Below are 7,336 nucleotides of genomic sequence, written 5' to 3'. Positions count from 1 at the left end.
TTGTACATTTGTTGCTTTAAATACAATCTAAAATGTCAATATTCCATGGATATATTGATAAATGAGGTCTAAATTATAAGAAAATGCGTTTTCTACGAAAACTTGAAGGGATAGGTAAAAAATGGTATAATACAATTTGATAGACAATTTAATTGTGCATCTGATTCTCCTAAAATGTACAGGCATTCTATTTAAATTAAAGAAGTTGTTGCCGTTTGAAGTTAATAATTATTTAAAGTAAATTTTTAGACACTCTCTATAAAGTAGTATTATTTTTATTATTGCAACACAATAACTGATCAATAAATAAACTTCATTAAATATTTAGTATTAAAAACATTGATACCCTTGGAGAAATAAAGCTTTAAAATTTTTACTGCAATTTCACAAAATTGAAAATATTTCAAAAACGTAATGTTTAAGTATAATAAACCTTAATCAAATTTACCTTTATTTTAATCGTAGAAACTAAAAATGTAATAATATACAGGATGTTCCATTTAAAAAAATACAACTTTGATATTTTTTATTTATTTGGGACACTCTGTATCTTGTAAAAATATTTTTAAATTGTAGCTCTAATAGTCCTTCAACGAACCCCAATCTTACAATTTGTAAAAATCTCATCGTTTAGCTACAATACTCCGTGTCGTATGTGGTGAACAACCCTGTATAATATAAAAATAATCCTATGGCAAAACATATACAGGGTGTCCCAGAAATAAGTGCAAGTATTTTAAGGGGTGGTAGATCTCGATAAAAGAAACATATTTTCTTTTTATCGTTTTTCAAATAAGTCCAAAATAACGAAGTTATTTTACTTTGGAGATTTCCAAAAAAAATTTTTTTTGCTAAAATTTTGAGAATCACTGGATCTTTTCTGGATTTTCTTTCTTGTAAATTTAATCTCAAAAAATTTTTTTCTCTATCAAGAAATTATGGTTTTTAACTAAAAACTAAAAAAAATTCCAAAATTTTTTTCAAAAAATTTCGAATTTTCAAATTTTTTTTTTCGCGAAAAAAAAATCATGGCCCTGTTTCTGGGGTTGAACTATACTTCCAGTTAAAATACTTGCACTTATTTCTGGGACATTCTGTATTTACAGAACCTACGATAAATCCAAAACGTAAATATATCGTTGATTCAGTTGATGAATTTGATTGACATGCCCTTAGGAAAAGTGCATCAGCATCAATATTTACTTTAGGAACGTATTGCCCAACCTTGAAAAAGTTTTTAGAAATGCGACACAGTTACCAAATTTTTAGGGATCCATGTTGTACGAGATATTAAAATCATTAAATATACAAAAATTTTCAGTTTTTGTTTATTTTATTTTGATATCACACAGGAAGATCAAAAAAATATATTTCCGTTTTTTAAACAATTAAAGACTTGAAGTAAATAATGTTCTAAGTGCCAAAATCATTATTTCGAGATAAACAACATTTTTTGTTTCATAACCAATGTATAAGCATAGTATAAGAAAACTAGTAGATTTAATCCTTGTCAAATCCTTTGTTCTTTTTCTGCCACTTTATATGACCTTGTTCTCGCCTCACGTGACCACTGACGTAGCTGTATAGTTTTGGTCTATTAACTAGGCAAAGTATAGTCGTGGCACTCGCCGTAGTTTCACAGATATGTATTTAGAAAAATATGAGTTATAATAAAATAAAATAAATTGATCATCGAGTAAAAACTTGCTTGAAAACAGAATGTTTTCACATTTCGTGTAGGTAACAATTCTTCTGTATCTGAAAATCTTCTGATGGGAAGAAATGCGGAAAATATATATAATGACATATTTTTATATTATTATCTATTTCAGAGATTTTCTACAATTTTTTTTTGATTTAAAACAAGTTTAATTTTCTGTAGATAACTGGATTCTATTTAAAGCACACTGCAGTGTTGCCATTCTATTTCTTATTTACTAAAACTTTGGTTAAAAACATTATATTTGAAAAGTGGCAAAAAACTAGAGTGAATATAACTTTATTAATTTAAATTCTTTTTTTAAGCTATGTTTTTTTGAACATGACAACGAAACCAGAATAAATTCGTGTAGAAAAATTTACTTTATAGTATACAGGGTATTTTTTATGGCGTCACCAAAATCGTAATATTTAAAATGTTGTATCTCATTTTTTTAAATGCAACACCTAGTATATTATTTTTCTTTCAGATGTAGAATTAAAAAGTGAACATTTTTTGTATTTAAAGCGTTCTTAAATTTTTAGGCGTTTTGCAAATATTTTCTGTATTTCATTACATATGGGATTTTCAACGATAAAATGTGGCTTTGATAAACATTTACTGTTGAAAGAGCTATATGTAATATAATACTGCGAATATCTGCGAAACCGTTAAAAATTTAGAGAAACACTTTAAATAAAAAAATGTTCACTTTAATTCTGCATCTGACCGAAAAATAATATACAGAATGTTGCATTTAAAAAAATTGAGATATACCATTTTAATTATTCCGATTTTGGTGACGCCATCGCCATAAAAAATACTCTATATAGAATAATGTATATAGAATGATGTAAAATAATTAAAAAAAAAAAAAATTAACTTTACCGTAACTTTTTTGTGACACCCTGTATATAACAAAATATTTTAGCATACGACCCTTTATAAACCTTGAAACATATGAATAAAACTTTTTTCACATCTTCGACAAGAACGACGATATTGGACTTCCTCGCAATAATGGGCCACCCTGTATATTTACGGTGGTTTAAAGCTAGGTGTGGCACTTTTCTTCCCTCAAATATAAACTCAATATTTTGTCTATAATCATTTGAATATTATTATATTACGACCACTTATAATAAAAAATAAATAAAATAAAAAAAACATAAAAAATTATGTTTTATAAAGTTATGCTATTATAAAATTCTTTCACTTAAAAAAATGAATAATTTGCGGAGACTTTAGATGTACAAAATATTTACTCTAAAATTGTTTCAAAAACCAATCTATATAAATTATCTCGTAAATTATTATTGGAATGAAAATTTTATGACAAATCCCCTGACCAAAAAATATTTTCATGCGCATATTAGAGACAACCTGTATATCTAAAAAACTATTTCTAAGATTTGTCCACATGCTAAAAAAAATAATAAGATTTAATTAATTACATAATATCTCAGCTTCTAAAATAAACAAATATAATTAAATGTTTATTGATAATTACTATCAGCTTGTCGATTTACATACGATGGAAATCTAAAAAAACTCAAAGAACAATTTTTTGAATTATTACTACAATTAATAGCAGCACACAGTAAGGCACTCATTTTTTGTCAATCCGTCTCTGTGCTGGGACGCAACGCTCGAACCTCGCAGCTCGACGGACGGAATTCAACTGAAACGCTTTGCAAGCTGCCAATATTCGACAGCTTGCAAAAACTGGCAGAAAATATTTGCGAGAGTGCAACTACTCTTTTCCTTAAACTATGGTATAAGAACGGACGGTGGTCTCTGTTGAGAATTTTTTTCAATACAATTTAATAGCCGTGGCAGTTAGCGCTTTATATACCTATGTTGTTCGTTATGGAACTTAGAACAAACTGTTTTTTTGGCACTTAGAACATTATTTACTTTAAGCCTTCAATTGCTCAAATCTTTGATACGTTTAATTCATTCCTATATATATGTGTATTAAAATACCTCAATATTTCTTGATATCCAGATGTTGCATAGACGAAAAAGATACAGTTGGACAGTGGACTTATAATAGTTCTTGATTTTATCCTGTTCTTTAAAAATAGTACCGTCGTTTACAATATGTTTTAACGAAGGTATTAAAATAGATTTTAAACATTTAGGCGCATTTATATATAGGTTTTTGAGGACATTGAGCCGCGTGCGCTATGTTCTAGTTGTAGAATCAGTTTGTAATGTAAACGTAATACGCATTTTTGTTTATTTATTTGGTTAATATAGAAAAAAAAACACTAAGAGATTATTATATTAATTCAAAATGACCAAGACAAACAAGATTTATTTTTCATATTAACATTGGACCGATTCTGCTTTGTTTCGTAGCTACAGGGAGTTAAAGTCTTCATCTTTTTTCGGCTTATTATAATTTTCTTCCAAGTGCTTTTCGCTATTCAAATGAAATTTTGACAGCAAAAGTTAATATAAGTGCGACATATTTTAATGCTAAAATAGTGTCGACATATTCACGAGGGACGTGCATATGGGTTATCAGTGGAATATTAATTAATTAATTTCTTTTGTTTGCAAATTTGTGTAGACCTTTAAATGCTGATTAAAAGTTGTCTCTTGATATTTCGTCGATTTCGTGAATCGCTTGATGATTTCGTCCTTGATGAGATAAACGCAAATTAGTTATGCCTTAATCCAATTATTCTAATAGCAACGTTTAAAACATTTTAAAGTCATTAACTTTTAATGTTAAATAAGTACTCATTCCTTCTTCATCAAAAATTGCAAACCTTAGGACTGTACATCAGTGCTATAAATTTTAATAAAATTTAGTAATAAATTACATTAAATAAAGAATTTACTAATTTAATTTTATTAATTGTCATTAATAAAATTGCGTTTCTCATCGAGGAGATCGAAATGGACATAATATCAAGATACTACCTGTAATCGGAATTAAATGGCATACACACTTTTGCTTATAAAGGGAAAAAAGTCAGTGGCGCATATATTTTTATAGAAAAATATTTCAGGTGATAACCCATATTATGCACGTCCCTGGCGAATATGCCGACACTTTTTTTAGCATTAAAATATGTAGCTCTCATAGTAACTTTTACCCTCCAAATTTCATTGGAATCACTAAAAGCAGAAGAAAATCTAAGAAGAAAATTATAATAAATCGAAAAAAAAATATTTTAACCAAAGACATTATAAATATAGACCGAACATCTCATTCATAAATACTCGTTGGTAGTGTATCAAACATTCCAATGTGTCAAACAAGGACAGAAGAGACAGAGAAGTCTAAAATTTCCGACCCCGGCAACTAGGCGCATTTGGATTGTTCTAATGGCCAGTGGCGTATCGTTTTTTGGAACGAATTTAATTAGTAAAGTAAAAGTAAAGTAATTAGTAAAATGTTTACTCCATATTAATATACTACATTAACACTTTTTCGTCAGATGAGTTTTGTTATAAGGTCTAATCTAATAATATAATTAATATCCCACATATACTTATGTTGAAACGTTAGTAGGTAGTTTTCGAAAATCGCTCCAACGTCGATTTTTAATTTAAACTTTCAGTTAATTCTATATAAACTTTCAGTTACTTTTGAATATTTATAGGGTGACTCCAGGCTTCCGAAACAGTTCTATATTAGGTTTGTGGTTGGTGACTTTTCTTTCTTCAATTTTTTTTTTCAGAATATGGAGGCAATGGTAAAAGCAACATTTTAGACATTTTTATGTAAACATAGGGTGGCCAGAACATATTTTCAAACTAAAGTTGTAGAATTGCCATTAAATTTCCATTCCAGAAATACCTATAGTTGCCAAGCCTGTCCTTTTTTGAAAGGACAGTCCTTTTTGGAATAACTTGTTCTTTTGACTTTTTTTGACTTAAAAAGTCATTTTTATTTACGTATTTTCCCTGAGAAAATTATCTACAGCAAACAGAAATGTTATTTTCGTCCAAATTTAATTAGAGATGTTATAAAACTTATAAATAAATTTTTCTTGTTTAGAATAGGCAACATTATTTAAAACTTCCCGTTTAATCTCAAATGATAATTTAGGTTTTAGTTTTACCTTTTTTGATCTTAAAAAGAACTTTTTAAAATTAGTAATTAGTAACGATTTAGTTAGTTCGCAATCGATAGCTTCCTGTAAAGTACTATGTAATAGTTGTTTAAGCTTGTATTATTAATAACTTCCTATACCTAAAATCAATATTTAATGAGAAAATTGTGTTTTTTTGAAAATATAAGACAAGATTTGACTTTCGGTCTTCTATGGCTCTGATACGAGGCAATTACCTTTAAGTCTCTCAATAGAAGGCATTTATCATTAAAAGTATCAAATCTGTGTGCTACAGTATGGGATTTCTGTCGCATAATAATGAATATTACGTTTATTTACAAATCCATTACTTTTAAAGGTAGCTTCATCAGACAATCAAATTTTAGTTAAATGTCCCAATCTTCATGAACTGTATTAAGCATATGTATTGCGGTTTGAATCACCCCGAGAATCACCCTGTATTTTGACAAAAATATTTTGAAAATGTGCGTTACAATGGCCCCCATCTTATGTAAAAAATTGAAATAAAAATTACAAACCTAAAACGTAATAGGTAAAAAGCTTTTTTGGAGGCCTGGGTCACTCTGTATATAGGTATGTATAAAACTAGTAGCCTAAGAATTATTTCCAGTTCGTCCTATTCTAAAAAAAAGATAAACACACCGTACAAATAATTCTAGGAAGAGAGAGGTATTTGTACGGTGGTAAAAAATTGTTTAAACGAGGCCGAAGGGGCAGATAAAATAATGCAATAAACCTTTGTTTATTTGTTGAGCAAAATTCCTTTAGAATATCGTATATAATGACCAAAATATTATGCAATTTTAAGAAAAAAAATGTCACTTTCTGGCTTATAATAAAGTTTCAAATGCAACGTTTATATTCAAATTTGTTATGATCAACAACAGTTAAGTAGTAATTGAGACGAATTATAATTCAATTACCGGCTACTACGTTCTTGTTTTAATAGCTCAAAATTCAACAAATATAATTAGAAATTATTTTAATTGTGAGAGGCTCCCTTTGTGGGACGCCTATGTACGGCGATTACGGCGCGGCGGAAACAATACCTACCTGTGAAGAGACAAATTCGGGTAATTTGAGCTTATTTTTCCACACATTTAACACTGTCGTACCATATTGAAAATTCGCAGATTCAAAAGTACGTTAAACAAAAGCAAAAACTACTGAAAAACACTGAAAAGTTCACTTCAGTCTTGATTCCGACTTCAAACATACCGTAAGCTAAACGTAGTACGCTATAACGGACCAAGGCCGTCGCGAGGGGTGGTGGGACGGACGGCTCATTTCATTCTGGAAGACTAGCAGCGACGTTGCCAATAGTTCTAGATGTTTCAGCACATTAAACAGTAAACATGTCCTTTAATAGTAACGCATATATCCTCTGGTTAATAACCATATTATTACGCATGCTTCTTTAAAAATAAACTATTAATTTAATTAAGAAATTGAGATTTATTGATATCCGGTAAAGGTTTTAAAGTCACCTTTTCTGCAAATTAAACTAAGTAGATAGGCGCAAATTTGAGATGTGGCAATGTCG

Source organism: Sitophilus oryzae, unplaced genomic scaffold (genome assembly GCF_002938485.1).
Source record: "Sitophilus oryzae breed Bouriz unplaced genomic scaffold, Soryzae_2.0 scaffold_165_pilon_pilon, whole genome shotgun sequence".
Lineage (NCBI taxonomy): Eukaryota > Metazoa > Arthropoda > Insecta > Coleoptera > Curculionidae > Sitophilus > Sitophilus oryzae.
The sequence above is the reverse complement of the archived record's forward strand: the minus strand, read 5'-3'. Positions refer to the sequence as shown.